This window comes from Rattus norvegicus, chromosome 5, assembly GCF_021556685.1.
Source record: "Rattus norvegicus strain SHRSP/BbbUtx chromosome 5, alternate assembly SHRSP_T2T, whole genome shotgun sequence".
Classification (NCBI taxonomy): domain Eukaryota; kingdom Metazoa; phylum Chordata; class Mammalia; order Rodentia; family Muridae; genus Rattus; species Rattus norvegicus.
Window position 1 is genome coordinate 44,739,957 of NC_141538.1, and position 25,446 is coordinate 44,765,402.

At 38.4% G+C, this 25,446-nt stretch overlaps 1 protein-coding gene across 3 annotated transcripts in view; it reads right to left on the reverse strand.

The window, feature by feature from the left end:
- Fut9 (fucosyltransferase 9) overlaps positions 1–25,446 on the reverse strand; it is a 235,133-nt gene that overhangs the window by 193,499 nt on the left and 16,188 nt on the right. The window contains exons 1-2 of one of the 3 annotated variants that reach the window (XM_087551422.1): positions 19,455–19,672; positions 18,528–18,683 (exon numbers count right to left, since the gene is read on the reverse strand). The exons of 1 other annotated variant lie outside the window; for it this stretch is intronic. The gene's annotated coding sequence lies outside the window, so the exon portion shown is untranslated. 3 annotated transcript variants of the gene reach the window in all.

Here is a 25,446-nt window from a genome sequence, read left to right on the forward strand (position 1 = left end):
GTTATGAATGGATGAGGGAGGCTCAATTACGAGGATCAAATAAAGAGGAGGAGGAAAGAGGGCATAATGCAGGAATTCAGGGAGACAGCTAAAACTAAGGGTCATTTGTGGGATTGTTTGGAAACCTAATATATATATATATATATATATATATATATATATATATATATATATATATATAAAATGTGTGTATATATATGTATATAGGGTATAATGTAAATGTCATGCCAAGTGATGGGTACCAGCTGGACGTCTCTTATCCAGTCCTGGAAATTTCTTATATCTAATTAAGTAAATGGACAAAGGAGACTCATGAGATCCCCAAACATTCCAGGCTATTGCCAAAGTTATTTTTCGCTTTGCACAAACGGATAAGTTGTCCCTCCCTCTTACTGAAGACATCTACACAACTTTTTGAACATGGAGAAGTCGAGCTGGTGCCTACCTAGAGCTTTCACCTGCACTAACTGGTCTTTGTAGTACTATCAACTACTCTGCATACTACCAAAGAATAAAGAAAAACACCAAGCCACCCGTAAACCAGTCCATCAACAATGGACCTGCCTAAAACATGTGCTAGTACAGTAGTGGCACAGGACTTGTGGATTAACCAACCACTCTCTTATTGGACTTAAGGCTCACTCATGAGACGGACCTCACCCCTGACAGTGCTCAGGTGGCCAAAAACCTAGGACTAAGGAGGCCAGGGATTTAGGGGAAAAAAACAAATACTTTTGTTTTGCTTAAGTAACGTAGCAACAAAATGACTCCTAAGGACATTCTGCTATACATACAGATCAGTTTCTTCCTCAGCCATCATCAGAGCAACTCCTCTTTGGCAGTAAATGAAAATAAATTTAGACACCCATAGCTGCACAATGTACAAAAAGTAAGAGACCTTGAAACACTCAGTTCTAAGGAGATGTCTCCATCAAGTTCCTCCATGTAAGCGTCAGGAACGCCCAGGAAGAAGAGGCAGAAGATCCAGAGAAGATGCAGAACATCAAAGAAACAATGTACACACGATCTCATAGAGATTGTGGCAGCATGCATAGGGTTGCACAGATCTGCACAAGATTGAATCCCAGTGCTAAGAACGGAAGTGGAAACCTGCTCCTACCCCTAACCTCAAGGCTATCTTCAACTGACATACTTGCATAAAACAAAGGAACAAAACCAGATAAACAAGGAAAGAAAAAGAAAAACAAAATAAACAAAAAACCAAAAAACAAACAAAAAACCCACATGCATACAAAAAAAATTAGTTTGTTACAACAGAGTCTCATTGGGTACACAAACCACTCTCAAGGCCAGGCCTAGCAGTAGATAGCCAAAACAAAACAAAAGTCAATGGGTATTTGGGGATTTCTGAAGGTCTTCAAAACATTCCTTTGTTTGTTTGTTTGTTTGTTTGTTTGTTTCATGATGTCTTATATCAGTACTACCTACTTCCCCCCTTTCATATCCTAAAGGGCTTTGACTACATATAGTGGTTATTAATTTTGTGTCTTTTGGAATTTGTTAGTCAATATGTGTGTTCCATTTTCTACATCCTTGTGTGCCTTTTCTTTGGCTGTTCGATGGTTTGTTTGTTTGTTTGTTTGTTTGTTTGTTTGTCATACTTGTGTTTCTTTGCTTTTATTTCATCTTACAATATAAAAAAAACCATTTTTAATTCTTTAGAGATAGTTCACTGCCCTATGATTATCCTCCTCTTTGTTCAAACCTCAGGCAGTCAAATCTTTTCACTGGGTCCGTAATTTTACTATTTGCAGAATGGAAACCATTTGGTTGAATTTGTATGGTACACAAACTTTAAAGGCTAGGTTATTTCACTTAGCAGTATCCGGTTTAAGATCCTCTTTCACCTTTGTTAATGTATTTTCTTTTATTGCTGGTTGATATTCTATAGTCTATACATACTATAATTTATTTATCTATTCTCCTCTGCAGGATATCTTAGCCACCTTTGAGGTTTGGCAGTTGTGAAGAAAGCAGAAATACAGGTTTACTACTACGATAAATAAGATAAACAAACAAATAAAAACAACAGCTGTGTGTAAGTTTGGGACTCTGGAGAGACAATGCTTGGTAGAAAGATTTACAGATGGCAGCTCCTAATATCAGAACTAAACTGCCCTATAGTAAAAGTGACTAATAAACACATTTCATTCCATTGCTTTTCAAATTGATTCATGTCACTTAATTCATTTGATAATCGTGATCATTTATCTTATACTGAAAGCTCACATACAGATTAATAGCTGTTTGTTGAATAAGGTAGTAATTCAGGGAAATTATATTAGAATGCAAACCATTCTTTGCATAAATTGTATTTTACGGCCCATTTACATGATGATTTATTATTATTTTTTGCTGCCATTTTGCTCTGCAGGTTTGATTTCATGCTGAATATCGCTTCCTCTGTACACCAGAGAATAAATAAATGGGCATCAGGATTGAACAGTGCCTAATCATAGGATTATCTTGTGACAGGGTGATGCTGTCCTCTGTTGCGGATCACAGTGATGTAGTAAAGCCTCTCCCACAATTGTAGGTACCACCCTTTCCCTATTAAGAAATTACCTCTGCCTGTTCTTCTCATGCAGTGGATGATGCAGGAATGGAGAAGACAAAAGAGAGAGTGATATCCAAAGACCAAAGGTGAAGATGAAAATATACCAGAGAACCACCACTGACAGAAGCCAGTTAATCTCTTTTGTTTACGACCGTGTGGTTTTACATTTTCTGTCTCTGTGGTTTTCATTTCTATGTCAAAGTTCTTATTGTGATTATATACAGAAAATTTGGTTTTTCTGGAACTATGAGCATTTCAATAAGTTAGGCATAAGTGTATAAGTATGTATGTATGTATTTCTGGATATATTTACAAATATGAAGACCTATATGTAATTATGTATGTAATATATATATGCACATTTGAATGCAAGCATATTTATATATATATATATGTTATACATTAGTTTTTGTATATCTATACATATACATAAATATGTTTACCTCTAATTGTATTTATATAAGCTCATATTTTGGAGGACAAGCAGAGGTCAATAAGTATATTGCTGATAATTGTTAGAAAATAGAATCTCAATTATTTCTACATATATTCTTGATTTATTTCAATAAGTTTTTTATGTCTCAAGAAAATCATTTTATGCAGCAAGGAAATAAACTTTGTACAATATTGTTGAATTTTCCTAAATTCTAGGCTATGTAAGTAACCGTGACTAGAATATTTATGAATACTTCAGTGGAATTAGGGGTCACTCCTGTATATGCTTATTTTCTACGAATGAATAGAGGCACCCTGTTTCACAGATGCATCCCATCAGCCCAGTATCTATTATGCAATAGCAATACACTATTTAAAAGTTGAATCAAAAGTTTTCAGCACTGAAGATTAGTACAATTATCTTTCTTCAGTAAAAGACAACATACATAAGCTTGGAACCTTAGAGCAAAGCTTAAAAGTATTATGGAAATGGTTGATAACATGTTTAGATTTCTTTTTTTACTTTTTGTAAAAGAAGTTTGTTTTTAAAATTTCGTTTTATCTCAATAACATCTAATAAATATACATAATTTCATCACTCATTGCACAGCGCTGGAAACCCCATGCCCTTAATAGACTTGTTTTGGGGGTCTTTTTGTTGTTTCTTTTGTTTGTTTGTTTTTGTTTTTTCCTTGTTGGCAACACAGAAACTTCTTTCTGAGAGTCAAACACCGTCATGCTGAGTTGAACAACATGCAAATTTGGCCTGAAGTTTCTCTACAATTGCTCGAATAATGTATATTGTTCATCTCTCCTCGGGTAGCCATGAGAAACAAAAGCATATTATCTCAACGGGATGCTCTTATCTCTCTGGTTACACAGCCTGCAATAGACAGAACCTGGCTGCAACAGGAATCTGAGCACTATGAAATGACGTGAGCACAGAGACAATAATAAAGCGACCGCGAGTTTTCATAGCTGGTTAGTAATAGGCATTTTGAACATAGAACGGATGGGTTAATTTGGTTGCCTATTTTCTTACCTAGAAAATTATATGAAATTTCTTCACTTCTTTTTACTATTAAAATTCTCACATATAAATGTAAGTGCTAAAGTTTCTTAAAGAATGCCATTTAAAGGAATGGTACACTCAGCTGTTTACTACACAGCACACAATGAATACATTGAGTGGTATGTATTTCTTCCTCTCTGTTGCCTTTTCTCTGGTGCTCTTTATTTCAGTAAACACTTGAATTTACTGTAGTGGGGCATTCTCTACTGATGAAATAGGCTTTTAACGATGCAACCCTAAGACCATGGCTGGATAGAATGGCATGTAAAAAGTGTAAGCCATGATTTCTCTATGCTCAGAAGGAGAAAATCAATCATTTAAAATGATACATAGGAAACTAAGTATGGCAGTTCTGGAGAACAAGTCCAGAAACGTTTTACAACTGCACATTATCCTAATACACGTCTTCAAAAACTTTTCATTTTAAACACAGTACTGTTCTTGAAGACTCGGTCCAATTCAAAACATAATGGGCAAGTGTAGTTCCTTAGATCAGTGGTGGAACAGGTTGGAAGAATGCAGTCTCGGGACACAACCTGCGATTTGAAATGTTTGAATAGTAAAAGAACGGATTGCAGACTGGCAAGCTGTAGGTTTGGTCTGGCTAAGGCAATTGTTTGGTTTGAGTGCATGAAGGATGTGTGGTTGACTTGCTATGGTACCATACAGGTTTGAGACAGTCAAGTGCAGGAAGATCAGCACGATTTCATCATCCAAAATTTTGCTCTCATCACTGTAGATTCAGCTTTAGCTTCGACCCAAAACCTAAGGAAATCACTGCCTTCCACTTTGTTCCTGTTTTGATTATTGTTCAAAAAGTCCATGTAAATGTAACTATAGCATGCATCTTTCTAGGAAAAACTTCACCGTACAACAGTTAGTTGCCTTTTACGGATGAATAACATGATATTGTGCGAGTACTTAGATTTCTTATTCATTTAATAATTTATGGGCACTTAGGTCCGTTTCCCTTTTTGCAAACTCTGAATATGTACATTCATCATAGATCTTCAACACACTTATGTTCATGTTACATTAGTGAATATCAGTTTAGACAAATGGTATTCCTGGGTCACAGGTATTTGCATGTTTCAATTTTATGAAGATGCTTTTACCTGTTTTGCCATTATCATTTTTATTCCATATAGCAATGAAGAACCTTAGCCCACCCTTGCCCTTCTCGATAAGAATCAGTGAGTGTATTGTTTTTGCTCTCTCTTCTACCCAGTGTACAATGGCATATTACTCTGATCTTAGTTGACAGTGCACTTTCCTTTTATTTTCTTCCGTTTTAATTAAATTGGGTATTTCTTATTTACATTTCAAATGTTATTCCCTTTCCCTGTTTCCTGTCCATCAGCCCCCTAACCCCTCCCCTTCTATAAGCATGTTCCCCTCCCCATCCACCCCTTATTACTGCCCCCCCATATTACCCTACAATGGAGGTTCAACCTTGGCAGGACCAAGTGCTTCCCCTTTCACTGGTGCCCCAACAAGGCTATTCACTGCTATATATGAAGTTGGAGCCCAGGGTCAGTCCATGCATAGTCTTTTCATAGTGGTTTAGTCCCTAGAAGCTCTGGTTGGTTGGCATTGTTGTTCTTATGGGGTCCCAAGCTCCTTCAGTACCTTCAGGACACTGCACTTTCCTAACTGCAGATGTTGAAGGTTTTTTTTCCCCACATACTTCTTTAACAATCATATTTAAATGAATTGAGTGCTCAGAAATCTGTATGTTTTTTTAAAATTGCTTTTCCCCATAGTGGACTTGTGATAGGTCTTTGTAATTCTGCATTTAGTTCATTATAATATGTATTAAAAAACTGTTCCAACTGAATGATATGTTCTATAAAAACAGTTTTGACACTGCATATATTCTTGATTATTTCTCTGTGATTACAGAGACAAGAGATCTGAAATATCAGGGACATTTGTAAATTTATCTGGGTCATCTAATTTGATAAATTTTGCTTCTTGAATTAAGGAATTCTTTAGCAGGGTACACATTGAATCTTGTAACTGTGTTATAAAATGTATTCATATGCACTGTCTGTTACTTAACTGATATTAACTAAAAAACTTCTGTTTAACTGTTTATTAAATAATGCTATTTTCAAGTAACCTATTTTTCTACATTTTATTCTCTTATAAGTATTATATAATTAGGCCTTTATATAGTTTTTCACCCAACATAATACTTAGTTAATAATTATGATGAATTACTTTTAACCCATTTTTAATTTTTATTTCATTAATTTTATAGCAACTTTAGGCTTGACATAAATTCACAACCATTATCAGTATACCCACAAGAGAAGAATATATGCTTCATAGTTGATTAATATTCACCGAGACATGATTGTTATCAAATAGTTTATAGTTTACATCATGAACTTCAAAAATCCTTGGCTAAATAGTGGTTCACTAGCTTCTTCTCAAAGCTCAAATGTGGCTCACTAATTTTACCCCACACTACACCAACTGCTTTCTATTTTTCCATCTTCTTTTTTTCCTGTTCACTTTTGTACTGGTTCCATTTTTATGATGCCATTATTTTTACCACTAGCATATTAGTTATGTGTCTAAAACATATATATTTACTTGACCTATATTTTGCAATAAATGGAAGAACTTTTCAGAGACTGAATCAAAATAATAAATATTATGTAAAATGAGGAAATTTATAATATATTTTTAAAAATCCAGGGATAATATACTTTATGTTTCCATAGATAAAAATCCCCTAATTTGTGTTCCTATTTTTAAACAATTAACTGTTACTTGGCGCAGCAGAAAATTTTTAAAATTCTTACACTTTTCTTGAGTTTACTGTTCCTAGAATTCTTTTTTGTTTTTAGGGAAAACCAGGTTCCTTCCTTTCTTTCTTTCTTTCTTTCTTTCTTTCTTTCTTTCTTTCTTTCTTTCTTTCTTTCTTTCCTTCCTTCCTTCTATTTTGCATTTTTCTACTGGATATTTTATGTATTTACATTTCAAGTGTTATTCCCTTTCCTAGTTCCCCAGTTCCCCATCCCCTCTCTCCCTGCTTCTATGAGGATGCTCCCCCTTCCACCCACGCACTCTCATTTCAACACCCTGGCATTTCCCTACACTGGTGAAATGAGCCTTCATAGGACCAAGGTCTTCTCCTCCTATTGATACCAGACAATGCCATCCTCTGCTACATATGTGGCTGAAGCCATGGGTCTCTCCATGTGTACTCTTTGGTTGCTGTTTTAGTGCCTGAGAGCTTTAGTTGGTTGACATTGTTGTTCTTCCTATGGGGTTAAAAACCCCTTCAGCTCCTTCAGTCCTTTCTCTAACTCCTCCATTTGGGTCCCAGTGTTCAGTCTGAAGATTAGCTGCAAGCATCCTCATCTGTATCAGTAAGGTTCTAGCATGAAGAAGAGGAGACATCCATATCAGGCTCCTGTCAGCAAGCACTTCTTGTCTGGATCTTATTTTTATCCAACAGGACACTTTAAAATATATATCCTTGTACTTTTTGTTCTCAAATTTTCTTTTCACATTTGATTTTATCCAAATGTAGAGTAGCATGTGTATTTTAATGGTTTGTTATTGTTGGTTATCTTGTTTTTAGTTCTCTTGAGTCTTTAAAATTATGGTTTGATTATTATCTTGCAGAACTTGAAAAAGTCCAGACTATTTCCTGTTTCTTTAAAGAAATTCCTTCTTCCTCTTCAGGGTTTCCTCCTTATTCTCTCTCTTCTTTCTCTGGAAATTCAACTGTAGGTTGTTTTAGTTATGGCTTCTAATGCTATGAAGAGACACAATGACCAAGGAAACTCTTATAAAAAACATTTAATTGAGGTTGGTTCATAGGTTCAGAGGTTCAATCCATTATCATTAATATGGGAACGTGGCAGCATCCAGGCAGGCATGGAGCAAGAAGAACTGAGAGTTCTGCATCTTGTTGTGAAGTCAAAAAAGGCAAGACTACAATCCTTCAAGCGCTAGGAGGAGGTTCTCCAATCCCACCCAGACAATGACACACTTCTTCCAACAAGGCCACGCCTACTCCAACAAGGCCACATCTCTTAATAGTGCAGCTCCTTGACCCAACCATATTGAAACCACCACATAGCTTTAGTGGTTTGACACTGTCCAGGAGTTCTTGAAAGATACTTCTTGAATTTTTCTTTATGTGTTTGTTTCCCCCTTTTCCTTCTCCTTTTTTCTTCCTCTTTTTCCTCTTCTTCCTCCTCCTTCTCCTCTAATTCTTTTGCTAGTCTCTCTTCCTCCCTTTCTTCCCACCCCCATTGTTTCCTATCCCACTCCCACATGTTTTCCCATTAGTCACCTTAATGAATAGTCCAACTTCTGATATTATCTCCAAGTCCAATTTACTGTGTTTAGACTCTTGGCAATGTTTCTATTTCTTTAATTTCTCTTTGTTTTGTAACTATTTTATTAAATTTATAATGTGGGGTAAACTGAGATTTATACTAAGTATTTATGCCAGGACATGGTTTATACCTTTTATAGTCTAAGCCCATTTATTTGAAGAAGTGAGTTACTCTAGCCAGAAGTTGATCTTTTATGTACTGAAGGCTACATTGCATTGCTTTGAACTTCAAATAAAGTTTGGGGGAGGGGTCAGGGGCTTTCATGTTGAACCTGTATTAATAGACAGACCTACTATACAACTGATGTCTGAGAAATTTTTCTTTCTGGCTTTCAGATCACTTTATTATTTCTCACAAGCCAATACTCAGTTGATGTCCAATTAAAATAAGAATGAGCCACTTCAAGGAGCTATTCACAGGGTACTGCTAGAAATTTAATTCTCTCTCTCTCTCTCTCTCTCTCTCTCTCTCTCTCTCTCTCTCTCTCCCTCTCTCCATCTCATATTCATTTTTCAATTACTTGTCAAAACTTTAATGTATTGCCACATGAAATAGTGGTCGTTTTATCAGCAACTCTACTGTTGTCAGATCATACTATAAGCTTTTCAGACCTAGCAGAAGCTCCTGACTCATTTCTTCATGGATGAGCCTTTAAATAATTCTGAACTTTGGAGGCCCAATGAGCTCAGTGTTTTATTGGGTTCACAAAAAGGTTTGTATTTGTTCTTCCTCTAGCTATTATTGTTTGGGGAGGATTTACAGTCTTTCCAGAATTGCTTAACAAAAGAGGACCTTCTTCAGTTAATGAATTTAATAAATGTAAGAAATGTTGGGCCACAGCAGCTTAATAATAATTAAAAGAGCAAACTGCCTTTTCAAAGGCATACTTAATTTTTTCACAAAAATATGGTTCTAATTATATTTTAACTACTCACTACATGCTAGTTTTTATATTACTATATACCCATCAAACCCAAATATTCTTTTTAAGTTTAAACTTTAAGCTTCTTTATTTATTTTTATTTTTATTTTTTATTAAATATATTTCTTTACTTACATTTCAAATATTATTCCCTTTCCTGGTTTCCTGTCCATAAGCCCCTATCCTCTCCCCCTCCCCATATGGGTACTCCCTCCATCCATCCCCCTTACTGCCCCCCCATATTCCCCTGCACTGGGAGTCCAACCTTGGCAGAACCAAGGGCTTCCCCTTCCACTGCTGCCCCAACAAGGCTATTCTCCGCTGCATATGCAGTTGGAGCTCAAATGTTCTAACCAACCCAAGAGTTGCTAATTATATAATTGTGTTATCTAGGTATCGTTTACTATTTTATCAAAGATTGAACCAGTTCATTTTACCTTAAATGAATGAGAATTTAATGTTATTCAGTATTGTAGAAGTTTCCAATGTTCTCTAATTGTACATTGCTAGTACCCAAATATTTTACATGAAGGAATAGGAGTCTTATAGACCCATAAAATTTGATGTTACTCTCTCAATTAGTAATTCTATGGGATTTTAAGTTCATAGAAGTCATACTTTAAAATAAAATAAAATTTAAACTGTTTTTTAAATATATATGCAGTAGTGTTTCTGTGGAGCTATAGATGTTAGATTTTGTCTATATCATGCTCAAAATGGTGGCTTTATCACCTCTCCCCTCTGTGGAGCTTCTGTACTCCTTTTATGTTCAGCTACTTTTATTTTTCACAAGGTTATAACCATGTCCTCTAGCAAGTGAATTACTACCTCACCATTCATAGTTCACACAGAAACATTGTCTAATGATTCACTATGTATTTTTCTAAATTCTCTCATGATTAAGTAGCTTCTTGATCAGCTTGCAAGAAAGTAATGGGACAATGTAGAAGCAAAACAATTGACAAGGACATATTCATTATGAACATGATAATTTTTTTCAATATAATGTCAAGAACTTGCCGTTTTAACTTTCCTTAATACTGTGGAACAAAAAAATAAATATACAATGTGAATTGAAGTGACGACACAATCAAACCACAGCATCCAACCAAAGAGAACAAGAGACCATCACTACTTCAGGGCCTGAAGTCTTCCTTGGGTGTTGTTGTTGTTTTGGTTTGGTTTGGTTTGGTTTGGTTTGTTTTCATAGTTTGTAGAGTGGGAATGACCAATTCAAGTTGGAACAAGCTGGAAGACTGTACAGGAGAGAAAAAGGAACTGCTGATTCCAGAGTCAGTGCCTTGGTGATGGACATGGGGTGGGGAGAAACTGCAAAACCAGGTATGAGCAGCACGTGTCTTAGCATAAGAGTAGAACACAGTGAGAAGAACATGAAGAAAGAAACTATGCATCAGGACAACATGTGACGGAGAAGCATGTCATTGGTTTGCTCTATGGATGGAAAAGTTTCCAACTTTGGAATTTCCAGCTTGAGAATTCAGAAAACTGGCATCCATCCTGAGTAAGTCACTGGTTCCTAATCGCTCCGGTACTTTGACATTCTTATCTCAATTTTTAAAGGAACAGAAAGTGGAACGAAACTTTAAAATTTCATTGTGCCACAAACAAAAACAAGAATGAACACATTTAAATGACTATTGCTTGGGGGTCACTATGAACCCCAAGGCATTATTTAAATTCAAATATTCTTAAGTGATCACTAAAATTAAGCTTTTGATTATTTGGAAAACTTTTGTCTAATTCCTAAGGAATCTGATTAAGGAAATTTTAAAGACATGAGAGCAACAAACATCAAATTTTTGGTGAGTTTAATTTATAATCTACTCTATTATAATCAGTGGTTGGAGCTCAAATTTGTACTTACAAGTACAGTTATTTTCAATGGCTTGATGTCTATTTTATAATATACAGTCACTAGAAAATTATCTAAAATATGATTCTAGTTCAAATTCACCATATCTTTTTTAAAAGCTTAGTGATTCATAAGTCTCAGTTATCCCATGTTAAAAAAGCATCTTATCAGCACCAGTGGAAGGGGAAGCCCTGGGTCCTGCTAAGACTGAACCCCCAGTGAACTAGACTGTTGGGGGGAGGGCGGCAATGGGGGGAGGGTTGGGAGCGGAACACCCATAAGGAAGGGGAGGGGGAGGGGGATGTTTGCTCGGAAACCGGGAAAGGGAATAACACTCGAAATGTATATAAGAAATACTCAAGTTAATAAAAAAAAAAAGCATCTTATCATTAGGATGCATATTTAGCATGTGGTAGAAAGGACCCTGATAAAAGCAGTTTTTGAAGTTCTTTGTTGTCACTGGGACATAATCTCTCACGAGCACTTCATGCTCCTATACATGGTATGAATCACTAACTAGCGTGCTTTCAAATGTTTTTTGGAGATGTTTGTAAATCAAACATTTTCAGAAGGTATAAATAGAATTTCATTTTGGAACAAAGGAAAGCATTGCTACTGTGTATAACAAAGGATTTACATACCTTTCTTCTAATGCATAGATCTGTGAAGATATGTGTGAAGTTATGTTTTGTGACCTATGGAAACTGTGACCTAAAACAGTACAAAAATGTTAATGCTCCTTGCAACTTCTGTGAATGACAAACTTAGAAACTCTATAGGCGTTAATAACAAACACACAATGAACAATAAATGATTCTAAATTTTTTCTGTTTTTCACAGAAAAGCAATGATGTTATTTCAGTATAATAAATAAAAATTAGGTAAAATAAATATAACTCTCAGTTGTTTGTAATTCTCCAGTAAACAGAACTGCATCCTCTTCAACAGAAGGAGCAGTTACACATGTGCATCCCTATAGTAGCAGTTATTATTTGTCCTTCATAGGCTTAGGATTGTCAGGATTTCTGGGAGTAATTAGAAAAATAACATATGCATCCAGGGTGAAGGAGAACTTCACTATGTCAATCATTAGGACCTTGATTGTTTCCTGTGAGAACAATAGAATATATTACTTTCAAATATGTTTTCCAAGATGAAATGGCAAGCAATATACTGTTCTATGCTTAAATCCCAACTAAGTTTATCCTATCTTGGCAATCATAGAACTCTTGTATGTAACAATAAGGTTCACATAAGTTGCTTTATTTAATTATTCTGTGTCTGTTTCTCTCAGCACCCCCCCATTCTCTCTCTCTCCCTCCCCCCCCCTCTCTGTCTAGCAACATTTTACAATATCAATAACTTTAATCTTCTGAGGGAGAGTCTCTTGGGTTTAAAAAAGAAAACCCTATGGAAATCATTGGTACAAGACACATGTGCACTTGCACTGATATTTGTGTTCTTTGTCTTTATCTACTTGAGTTGGAATTCAGATAGAGGTGGCTCAACGGAAAATTAGAATGATGAAAGAAATCCAAATTTGTAGGCTCACTAACACTATGTAGAAATGATAACCCCTCTCTCTAAAACTGATGCTGGTGAGAACTTGAATGATATTTTCTACACAATGGACCAACCAATGCCATGTATTAAACAAGATTCTGCAAAGAAAATGACTATTGTATGAGTCTAGACTGCTTCAGTCAGAAGTATTGGATCCTGCATCTATGAAAATATAGCAACATGGAACTTGGGTCTGGTTCCCAATGCCTCCATAGCAGCCTTCTATAATGTAAGTTCCAGGAGCTCTGAAGATTTATATTTTCCAAAAGTTTCGACCTGTGTGTGATGCAAACAAAACATACACACACACACACACACACACACACACACACACACACACACACACACACACACACATATATACAGCACTTAGACAGGAAAAGAAATAAAACAAAAATTAATATTTTTAAATGATATTTACATATTCAGGGATTTCAGGGAGGAAGAGGATTGGATCTGTTGGCTGTAGATACTCATATAGACTGTATTTGTAGAAAATAAAGGACCTTCATGGTTTTCAACAGGGATCACAGCAGGAAAGGTAAGGAAACATTTGGTGACAATGGTTTGTGAATCTGTGTGATAGTTTTGTATAGTAGAAAATAGCACTTCTCATGCCTACTCCATATTATCAGTTAAGTACCAGAAAAGAATATTAAAACTGGGCAAACACACATGTGACACATGGCAACAAAGTCAAAAGTAGCTTGCATGGTTTCTTTTTTATTTCCCATAACATCCAGTCAAAACTTCTTAAATATTATAAGAGAAAGTAATGACCACAGATCTGATTATAGAATTTAAGGGAGCAAGCAAGGCAATATCCTAATATAGCAGCTTTCCAGAGATAGTAAGAGAGTTAATGAACTTTACGAGCTCAGAGTGGATTATCTCTCACTGAATCCAGCTGTTGGTACCATAGTCCCAGCTGTTGATGCAATTGAATATACAGATTAAACTCCTAGAATGGCTCTTGGTTTCTGTCAAGGCTAGCTTTTGTCTATCTAAGACTCCTTAAGATAAAAAACCAAATCATACTCATGCAACAAAGTTACTAATAATTTTCCATGTGGTTACAACTTGCTACAAGAATTCCTTTGATTTGTTCATACATAGACACAGACACAGACACACACACACACACACACACACACACACACACACACTTCTACAAATCAGATAGATTTTTTTTCTCTTGGGAAACTAAGAACAAATATTAGAAAAATAAATTCTTCAAGTGCATATGAGAATCTTTTTATATAAAACTATTCATGTATCCTAAGGAGCTATTACATACCAGTACTTTGCAATAACTACAATACTATAACAATACTATAAATTTTGATAACTGTGAATATAATCTTCTAGCCTATAGTCTATGTTATAAATCTCTCCAAATTATGTCCCAAGAATATATTTTAACATTTCAACAATGTTTTTCTAACTTTCAATTGTAATTATTCAGTAAATGCTCTTTATCAAATAAGACAGATTTTAATTACTTAAGTTTAAATATCTTTTATGAAAACCATGTGTAGACTTGTAAGCATTGAAGATACGATATAGGAAGTTATTTATAGCTCTCTCCCCCAATTTTGCTGACTCCCTTGTGAATGTTTGCTAAAAGAAAAAGTGTGCATTCTAATCTAATTTGTATACTTATTGAAAGTATAGAAAATTTCCCTTGGAAATTGACCTTATAACTCAATCACCTATTTTGCTTATTTGTAAGAATTCTAAATATGCAAGTATATTTATTGTAATAATACATAATAAAATTATCATCAGTATTTGTTTGGCGTTATATTTAAAGATAGGCAGCAACAAAATTGTATGCTTTTGAGAAATGGCATTAATTTCATATCAAGTCTTAGAAATAGCAAGACACCACAAATGAAATACAATGAAGATTTACCAAGGCTGTATTGTTATTGTTGTTTTCCCTTGAATCATCTGTTCAGGAAGTTTGGGCTGTCCTAGGTTAAGGGTAGCCTGTATTTCGTCACTCCTTTTCATTTATAAGCTGCCTATCCAGCATATCCAGCTAAACTGTAATGTGTTTGAAGTAAGTCTATATCATATCCTTTCATGTGTCTGTATTCATCATATCAGATCATACAGTATGGTAAGATCCCAGTTAATGAAGGCTGAATTGCACTGCAAAGAAATTAGGTCATGGAAACGTTATAGATGCAATCACATCTCCATCTTGAATGGCTGTAACAAGGAACCCTTAACACATGGTCCCTCATCTGTCTAGCAAGCTATGAAGCAATCGCCAATTGTCTTCACGACCTCCAATCCAGGCACATTTAGATAATGTAATATTGCTGTAAGTGATAAGACTCAGTTATCTACACACATTAATTCCTTCTGTTTCCTTGGGAAGATGGCAGTAATGAGCCACGGTGTCCAAGAATGCGTCTGGCAGTTTATCATCTAGCCACTAATGATGATGGCTCCTCATTGACATATTCGTTCACTTTTTCATGGCCCCATATCAATGAAAATAAATTTACAGGTGCCAGAGTTTACAGATATGGTCTTGAACTTTGAAACTGATTTTTCTTCCCCAACTCCCCAAGCTACTCAGTCTATGGACGACAAACAAAGGGGAAATAAGGGCACCAATGTGTAAAGTTTCTGTGTGGTAAAATAAAGATTAAGTGAACAGACAGATGAACTGCAAGTTCATTTCTGTTCCATGCCTAAAGAAGCCAACATTGCTTTGGGGAATGTCTTTCAATCCACTGTTTATAAAAGTTCAAATGAAAAATATCTGTGGTATAATGTTACTGTAAAAGCAAATTACATTGTATGATAAATAATAAGAAAAAAGAGAAAAGTAAATATAAATGTAATGGTGGCCTCGCAACTGTATGATTTTAAAATGTTTCCCAAGCTTTAACAAGAACGTGATCAATTAAAGTGTCAGGAAGACTGGTTACCATCAACTATGTTAAGTAAAGATTAAGCATTGAGGTGACGTTGAGTCAGTGCAAACCTTTTGCTGTGTTTATCTGTCTGTTTTCTTTCTTACTGAAACTGAGTTATCCTGTATTACCTTTCTCCGAAACAATGAGGGGGTTTGCTTTTATACCAGAGAAAGAGAGACAGCGTGAGGAGAGTAACCTAGGACTCTAATTCTGAGTCTGTTAATTACTTAGGAACCCTTTGGTAAATCATTAGTAAACTAATAGAAAGGGAGCATCCTTCAGATTCTTTAATCCATATGTAAATCCTGTGAGTCATCCCTTTGCAATTAAATGAATGTTCAAGAAGTCACAAGTCTCACCAAAAAATTTAACTGTCTTTTGTTGGTTTTGTGCTTTCCTTTTGTCCTCTCAGTCAGTGAGCAACTCCCTGTTTGTCCTCTCAGTGAGCAACTCCCTGTGCAGCCCAGGTTAACTTTGAATGAATAACCTTCCTGTCTCAGTCTCCCAGATACCAGAATTACAGTTTTGAAACACGAGATCCAGGGAAGTGTAGGAATCATAGTCACGTATGATAGCCACGCATGTTTGAAAACTGTGAGACTTTGGTTGAGTCATGAAGCTAGTATTGAAATGATCACTCTTTGTTTTCTAAGAAGGCTTGTTGTTACATATTACTGTATATACTGAGGCTAGGGGAAAAAAACTACAAAAATCTTATACAATGGCTTGTTCTCCATTCTATTGGGTGCTCCTTCAGCTAAGAAGATTTGTGTGTTTTAATGTATAGAATATTGTGAATTAAATCATATTTAAATGTACATAAAATCCAGTAAGACACTCACCAAAGTAAATAAGACAGCATGAGATGTTTACCTCCACCATTTAGGTACATTTAGGTATTAGCTTATATATTCATTGTCCAACGTTTTGGTTTTAAATTTGTTTAGTACTTAGTTCATTTAGACAGATCATATGAGTTTTCCTTTGACTCTCAAATTTCCGTGAAAGAAATTAAATATTCACTTTACATAAAGAAGAAAATGTGTTATTTTTATTTCTGAAATAAAGTAGACTTCTGAAAAACCACGTCGGAAAACAGCTATTGCCTAAAATGCCAGCATAATAGGGATCTTATTCAGCTATCCCCCCTTTGAGTAAGTTTCAAGCCAGTATTCACAGGCTCTTTATTTTCCCTTTGTAAGTGTCACCTTCTCAGCCCTTATCTCTTCACCTTGCACTCTCAGGAAAATCAGTTCAGGAACTAAGGACAACTTGTTGATGAATTTTTTTACATCATTTACACAAGTGCTCATCTCCTTTGCCAAGGCAAATATTGACTTTACACCTGTCCTCTTGGTAGCGTATAAATAAGAGCATTACACACTTGACAATGCACCATTCCAATATTGGTGGTCCTGTCTCCTCATCTGCTATAATTGATTATTTTGCATAGTCTTCCTAACTCGAGAAACTTTAAATCCAGGAGGATCTTGAGTTCTACATAAGAATCCATAACAAAAATCTCTGCTATGCTTTATGACAAATTCATTTTCATGTTCATAGATGATACTTAGGCAATGTTAATATTTTGACATAAATTACAGTTATGTTAGAATACTTTGATTTGAACTTAGGCTTGCCACAAAACAGAACATTCAGCATTACTCCCTGCTCTGCTTCATTCAGCTGCGATATATCTATTCAGTGAAAACTCATTATTGTTAGATATACTCTACATACCAATTACCCTATTGCTAACTAAAAGATAAATATCTCTGGGGAAAATGTAAAAGATCCCTTCATTCATCTTCTAACTCACCTATTGTTCACACGGCATGGCGTAAGGGAATACCTGCAGCAGTTGCAAACTTAAATACATAGTTTTGAGTGTTTTCCCTAGTACCACAGGAAGGTTAATTAGGCAAATTTCTGTATTTAGAAAACCAACAGTAAAGTTAGTATACCTGGCCCCTGTGAATTTTGATGCAGCTGAACACATTTGCTGAAAACCACTGCTGGTCACTTTGTTCCTGCCCAGACTACGGAGACAAGGACCATAGGAAGCAAAATGAAGTCAAACGCTTGGTAATGGGAAAGGAGGAGGTTTTAAGGCAATCGTTGGTAAACAAACTCATCGTATATTTGATCAACTCTCCTTTCCTGTTTTATATAGAGGGAGAACTGCCTGTTCAAGAAGACTGAACACATCCTCTCCGTCAACTGCAAAGGGGAGGATGGCAAGGCAAGTCTCATTCCCCTTAAATTGCTTACAGTAATCTCAAAAAGATAAATAAATAAACTTATTCACACAGTCCATTCTTAAATAGGGCACCCTTCAAAGTTTCTTATATCTCTTTGAATACTCTGAACTGTATTCCTCCAACACTAGCCCTATGTTCAGTTCTGTGCAATAAAATGCCACCACAAAATAAATAATTACATGATTGTTTGAGTGTAAATCATAAGTTGTATGGGATCTTGTTTTACAATACAAGCACAGTGGAATCTTGAATACCAATTGTAGTATCTAAATTACCTTCTTTCCTGCTCACAGGTACCCTCCACTCCCTCCATTCATTGAATACAATGCCTATTTTTGTTCAGGCTTACCACAAACAATTGATAAGCTTGACTTCATCAGGAAGGACTGCTGCATCCAGGAAACTCCTAAGGGTGACAAGAGAGTACACCTACACCTCCCCTTAAGAGCATGATGCAGAAGTTTACTGTACAACGTTCCGCTCTTGGGCAATAAACACAAAGGAAATAAGAACTTTAGCTTACTGAAAACTGAAATCATAGCAATAATGAAAAGCTTGTAGAAGGTGTTTCTGGTGCCACCTCTCTCAAGAAAAAACTGCTTATCCTTAAAAGTTGCCGAGCTTTGGTGGCTAGCTCAGGGATAATCACAGCTGGGCTGTGTAGGTGCTTTGACTAGACCTGAAAAAAAAAAAAAGAAAAAAAAAACAGATTCTGGGAAAACAGGTGAACTAAGGGGCCTTCCGTGTGTTCAGCCGACAAGACTTCAAACAAGAAGGAATCTAAACGTAAATAGTTGTACTCTTTGAAACAATGACAAAAAGTTAAGTCCCAAAAGATTGCCTGTTTTTGTCCTCTTCTCATGCCTGATCATTACTTAAATGGCCCAGGTGCAAAGACACAATACACAGGACACACCGCGTGTCAGTGTCAGTTTTGAGGTGAGTGTCAGAAAAGCTTCAAGACAGCATCATGTGGAAGGAATGAGGTCAGAATTCACTAAGCCTCTAAGGAGGAGCGGGATGGCAGGACAGATGATGACTATGTGGTCAGGTTTTGAGGGGAGATGGGTCAGGAAAGGACTTTGTGGAGAAACCTAGGTCCGCGTGATATCGCGCGGCAGAAGATGGAATTCAGAAAGACCTGGGGACGAAGAGGGCAGCAGTAACCCTGTTTGAAGTGACGCCAGGCAGAGGTTATCTGCCGCCGGAATGAGGGTAGCAGCGGGAGGGCAGGAGGGTGACTAGGGACTACGATGGAAAAGAAGCTATCTCTGGAAGAGAAAGGGTTCAAGTTCCGGGCTGATGGAGTTGAAAGCAAATGTCCCCGAGGACCTGAGGGAGACCCTGTGCCAGGAGGATACCCAGCAGGTGGCCGTGATGCCTCTCTCCTCTAAGGATGTTCGGTGGGCGCTCAGTCCTGTGACTGATCCCCAGAGTCTCTGGTACTCACCGATCCCAGCAAGGGAAAGCTCCATCCAGGGCGCGTGAGGGCAGAGAGGCGCGGGCGGGACGAGGGCTGGCGGTGACGGCGGCGCTGTCCTAGCAGCGTAGCGGGAATCGGTGGGTAGCCAGGGGGCGAGAGTGGCGGCGGGGGCTCAGGGAACCGGAGTAGGAAAGATCGGCGGCTCCAGAGGTGCAGCGCCCCGCGCGCTCTCTTCCCATCTCCCCGGCTGCCGAGGTTGCCGCTGCCCAGAGCAGACAGGAGAGGGGGAGGGGAGCAGGCACGCGGCAGGGAGGGAGAGCAAAGAAAGCAGGGAGGGGGGGAAGGGATGCGCGAGGGGAGATGGAGATGATCACCGAGAGTTGGGAAAAGAAGGGAGGAGCATAGCAGTCGGGTACAGGTTCCCACCAGAGGACCTCGGAAATGAGTCTATGAGTCTTGCCCCCAAAACCTGCCACTCCATGCTTCCCCCTTCGCGCCCTTTCCTTCCGCTTTTCCTCCGGTGTCTGTAGCTTGGAGTACCCACGCTGGGCTGCAGATGCAGTTTCAGCAAGCCGCCGCGTGTGTTGAGCCGGGAGGCTGCAAAGACACAGCATTGCTCGCCAGGCCTGTGGCACCTGTGCGCGCATACATTGCCACTGGTTCCATTGCTGCGTCTCCCAGATGCAGACTCTCAGCCGGCTACCCTCCTCCACTCTCCTTTTCCGTCAAATTGTGGTCCTAGACGTGCCGCAACCGCATCTGTCGAGTTCCTTCTTGCTGTTTTTTTTCCCCTAGGCGCTATTTGGCACGGACTGTCCAGCCAGAAGGCGCCAGCAGGGAGCTCAATGCGGGCAACCTTCCCCAGTCCCATGGATCTGCTGCTTGTGTTTGTTCTTGGCTAGGGTTGACCAGCTAAAGTCAGGAGGGAATTAAAATTAAAATAAGAAGGAGGGCACATTATCTGAAACCACATTTCTCAGTGATTTGGGAAGGTTGTAGGTGTGAAGGGCAGTGTTACACTCAGTATTGACTCTCCTCTGTAACCAATATTTAAATATAAATAGGTAGGTAGATACATAGGTAGATGGGTGGATGGATGGATGAATGGATAGATAGATAGATACATAGGTAGATGGATAGATAGATAAGGAAGGCTCCACTTTGCAGAGTTTTTGCTTCTTTTGTTGGACTACAAAGCAATCTTCGAAATTTATTTTTAGACTACAATGATCAAATACCTGCAGAAACTATAGTAAGTACCTCCTCTTACACTCAAGAATCAGGAAACGAACTCGCACATATAACAACAATCAGAGTATTGCCGACTGATTCCTATGAACCTTGATTTTGTCTCATAATCTTCTTGTGCTAATTGGAAATAGGCAGCAGGCAGGAAGCAAGTGGATGGTGTGTGTAATAATATAGGTAGAAACAGAAGCCTAGTAAAACTCCCTTCAATAATACAGGCGGTGTGCCTGTACTTCTTAACCCAGCACATCAGAAAGGAGGTACGGTGTGTGTGTGTCTGTGTGTGTCTGTGTGTGTCTGTGTGTGTGTGAATTTGAGTGTGTGTGAGTGTGTGTGTGTATGTGTGTGTGTTACTTGTGTACCAAGCATGTGCACAGGGATCACATGCTGCTTTTTAAAAATGTAGTAATAATCTTCATCTGCTAAAAGAACTTAGTCTCTAAAATAATTTAGACATTTTACTTTACATAATTATGTCTTATATAACAAATGTACTCATATTAAAATAAATGCTTTCTCAGTTATGAATGCAGTGCGAAAAACATTTTTAATGCAACAAGCCAGCCTTAAATATTATCGAAAGCCTTCTATCTCTTCCTGTATTGTTTTACATGAAGAAAAATAAAAGTTAAATTTTAGTGATAAATTATTCTTTGACAGCGTCTTTTACTTGTTAGACTCTTTCTTGTTGAGCATGCATACCAATTAAAAGATTTGTTTTCATGTCTCTTTTGAAGATCAGAATACGAGGACCATCTATTCAGTAGGGTCAATGGACCAGAAACCCCAGCTTCAAAAAGCATATTCTGCCCTGCCCAGATATGCAGCAGTACACCAGATAAACCCACCTACTGTTAATTGCTTAAAGAACAGGAAAAGGTAATGACTGATGGAGAATATCCCACTCAGCACTCTTACTCAGAGGTGAACGTTTGCAAAAGGCAGTAACTGTTTAATCAAGTGCTGGTTATTAAGAATTAATAAAATTACAAATTTCTGGTAAAGCAGGTGGAGGGGGAGGGGGAGGGTTGGGGGGGTGAGCAGAGAGGTGACCAGGAGGTGGAACATGTGAAATGTAAATAAATAAAATAATTAATTAAAAAATACAAATTTCTTCATATGTGATTAGGATATCCTTTGTGTGTTTTTTTAATTTGTAATATAGTGCTTTTTTATATAATTTTCATATAGCTGAGAATTTTGAGCTTCCATACATTTTGTTATCAACCGCCACCTCCTAACTCCATCCATAATCCAACCCTCCCTCCACTTCAACTTCATATCGTTTGAGTTTGCTTTTCAAAAGTGTAGTAGTTTAAGTAAGAGGGGCCTCTGTTGGCTCATAAATTTGAATACCTGGGCCCTTATTGTTGTGTGAGGGGAGAATTAAGGAATTTGGCCTTTTAACATGAGGCCATGAGGTTTTAAAAATCTCTTATCATCCCTAGTGTCCACTCTCCCTCTTGCTTGTAGTTTGGGATGGTATTGTTTTTGAAGGCATAAAGGGGCCATAAAGAACACCTAAGTCCTGACACTGTAAAAGGCCAGGAACGGTCATTAGTAAAGGTGCAGCCTCAATTGCAGTAGATAGCCCAGGACTGAAGGAGTCATGCAAGTAACTTGAGGCTTGGCACCATGATGAGAACCAATGGGAGGTTTTTTGTGAAGTCTAGTTGCAGTAAAAGACCCTAGCATATTGTATATGCCAGTACCACGGGAAGCACAACAAGAACAGCAGCAGCATTGGAAGTGGAACCTAGAGTACTACACAGGACAGAGCTGGAGAAGTCACCCAAGCCCCCTTGGAGAAACCCAGAAGATTATGGGTAGGTTCAAGACAGAGGGACAAGTAGTTGTAAAGTTGAAATTGCCTTGGAGATACAAGATGTTGGTGGTGCCAGAGCTGTGGGAAACCTGCTGAGGAAAGCTGCTAACATAGTGTAGAACCAGACAAAGAGAAAGAACTGTGTTGCAGTCAACAAAGTTGAAAGGAGTTGAACATCAGAGATGGGTATGCAGAGTCTGGAGTTTTCCCAGCTGTTCTTTAGTCTTACCTTGGGCCAGTATTTCCTCACTATGATCTTTTGGAATATATATATATATATATATATATATATATATATATATATATATATATATATATCCTGTGCTATGATATGTTAGAAGTATGTGATTTGCTTTTTGATTTTGACTTTAGAGACATTAACACTTAAAAGATTGCATGAATCTCAGAAGAGACTTTGAACTAGGGACTTTTACATTGTTGAGACTTGTAGACTATAGAAACTTTTGATGTTGGACTAATTGTATTTTGCATAATTTTATGGCTATGTTTGGCCCCATAGACTACTGTGTTTGAACAAGCATATAGGGGTCAGGATGTGGAATGTGGTCGTTTGAATATGCATGCAAGAATTACCAAAAATGTCCCAATCAGATGTAAATGTCACGGGAAAAGGGGAGGGTCACAATGACACTGTGTCTTATAATGTACAGACAAACCTGTACCTCAGAAAACTGAGAATTTCACTTGGAAATGGGAAATTTATTTTCCTTGGCACAATGTCTTCATGAGCAAGAAGTAGTTCATGACTACAAAAGAAAAGGGGAATGAAAAAGCACAGGTCTCACACGAGTCTGCTAAAGCTAGCTGGTCACATTGGTTGGAGAAGCCTGCATTTTTTCTTCCCCACAACTTCTGAGAGATGCCATACGGCTGGTAAATCTCTGGAAGATGTAGGATGTGTAATGATTAGATAGGAGCACTGACTCCAAGTAGTAGCTGTTTGTTGAGACTTTGGAAATCCTAGGATACTGCTTCCTTTTCTCACTTTGATGAAAAATATGTTGATTTAGTTGATGTTGAGTAGCTAAAAATGAACACAGTATCAATATAAAAACACGAAAATCCTTAAGAGGAGCTGAAATAAGCCAGTTGTTAAAAATGTTATACTATAAAAATGTTGCTATGGAGAAGTTGAAAAACGGTTTCAATATTCTGACATGAATCTTTATAAAGGCATAGCACTGGGCTTGACTCTAAGCATGAACCACAGGCAGAAAGGAAAGATGTCAGAGAAAGATACTGAGAAAATAGTAACTGGTGGCTTAGGTGAAGATGTTCAGAAAAGAAGTGGGAGAAAAGGACCAGTGACAAATTAGAACAGAAAACAGAAATTAGACAGAAGAAGGTTGATACTGAGGTAAATGGTAAGGGGAAGGAGGAAAATGGAAAAAAAAAACAAACAGTCAAAACCAGTGTTGTAATATACGAAAAGGATGAGGGGAAAGCAAGCCAATTTAGATAAAAGAAGCCCTAGAAAATTAAGAACCAGTAACAGAAAAAAACTATTTTTAAGAACATTAAGAAAACTTTCTTTAAAATGAAAGATTTCAATTTTTATGTTGGACATGAACTATGATTACCAGAAAAATTTCCCCAGAATGATGAATGCCAACTTCTAAGGAAAAGATATCCTCCTGCTCCTGCTCCTGCTCCCGCTCCCGCTCCCGCTCCAACTCCTGCTCCTCCTCCTCCTGCTCCTGTTCCTCCTGCTCCTGCTCCTGCTCCTGCTCCTGCTCCTGCTCCTGCTCCTGCTCCTGCTCCTGCTCCTGCTCCTGCTCCTGCTCCTGCTCCTGCTCCTGCTCCTGCTCCTGCTCCTCCTGCTCCTGCTCCTGTTCCTGCTCCTGCTCCTGCTCCTGCTCCTGCTCCTGTTCCTGCTCCTGCTCCTCCTGCTCCTGCTCCTGCTCCTGCTCCTGCTCCTGCTCCTGCTCCTGCTCCTGCTCCTGCTCCTGCTCCTGCTCCTCCTGCTCCTGTTCCTCCTGCTCCTGCTCCTGTTCCTGCTCCTGCTCCTGCTCCTGCTCCTCCTGCTCCTGCTCCTGCTCCTGCTCCTGTTCCTGCTCCTCCTCCTGCTCCTCCTCCTCCTGCTCCTCCTCCTCCCGCTCCTCCTCCTCCCTCTCCTCCTCCTCCTGCTCCTCCTCCTGCTCCTCCTGCTCCTGTTCCTGCTCCTGCTCCCGCTCCCGCTCCTCCTCCCGCTCCTGTTCCTGCTCCTCCTGCTCCTGCTCCTCCTGCTCCTGCTCCTGCTCCTCCTGCTCCTGCTCCTGCTCCCGCTCCCGCTCCCGCTCCTCCTCCCGCTCCTCCTCCTCCCGCTCCTCCTCCTCCCGCTCCTCCTCCTCCCGCTCCTGTTCCTCCCGCTCCTGTTCCTCCCGCTCCTGTTCCTCCCGCTCCTGTTCCTCCCGCTCCTGTTCCTCCTGCTCCTGTTCCTCCTCCTCCTGTTCCTCCTCCTCCTGTTCCTCCTCCTCCTGCTGCTGCTCCTCCTCCTGTTCCTCCTCCTCCCGTTCCTCCTCCTCCCGCTCCTGCTCCTCCCGCTCCTGTTCCTTCTGCTCCTGTTCCTCCTCCTCCTGTTCCTCCTCCTCCTGCTGCTGCTCCTACTCCTCAGATTTTCATTTTCTTTCTTTTCATTTATTTTTTGTTCTTTTGTTTTGTTTTCAATATATCCTGACTGCAGTATCAACATTTCTCCCAGATTCATTTCGTCTTAGATTCCCATCACAGAGGAGCAGCCCTCCTGAGGATATGAACTGAACAAGTCATAAACAATAAAATAAGACAAAAGCTCATATCAAGTCCAGACAAGGCAACCCAGTAAGAAGAAAAGAAGTCCAAGAGCTGGTGAAAAAGTCAGAGACACCAACTCCCACTGTTAAGGGGTTCCACAAAAATCTAATTTAACAACCATAAAATATATTCAGAGGACCTAATGATGACCCA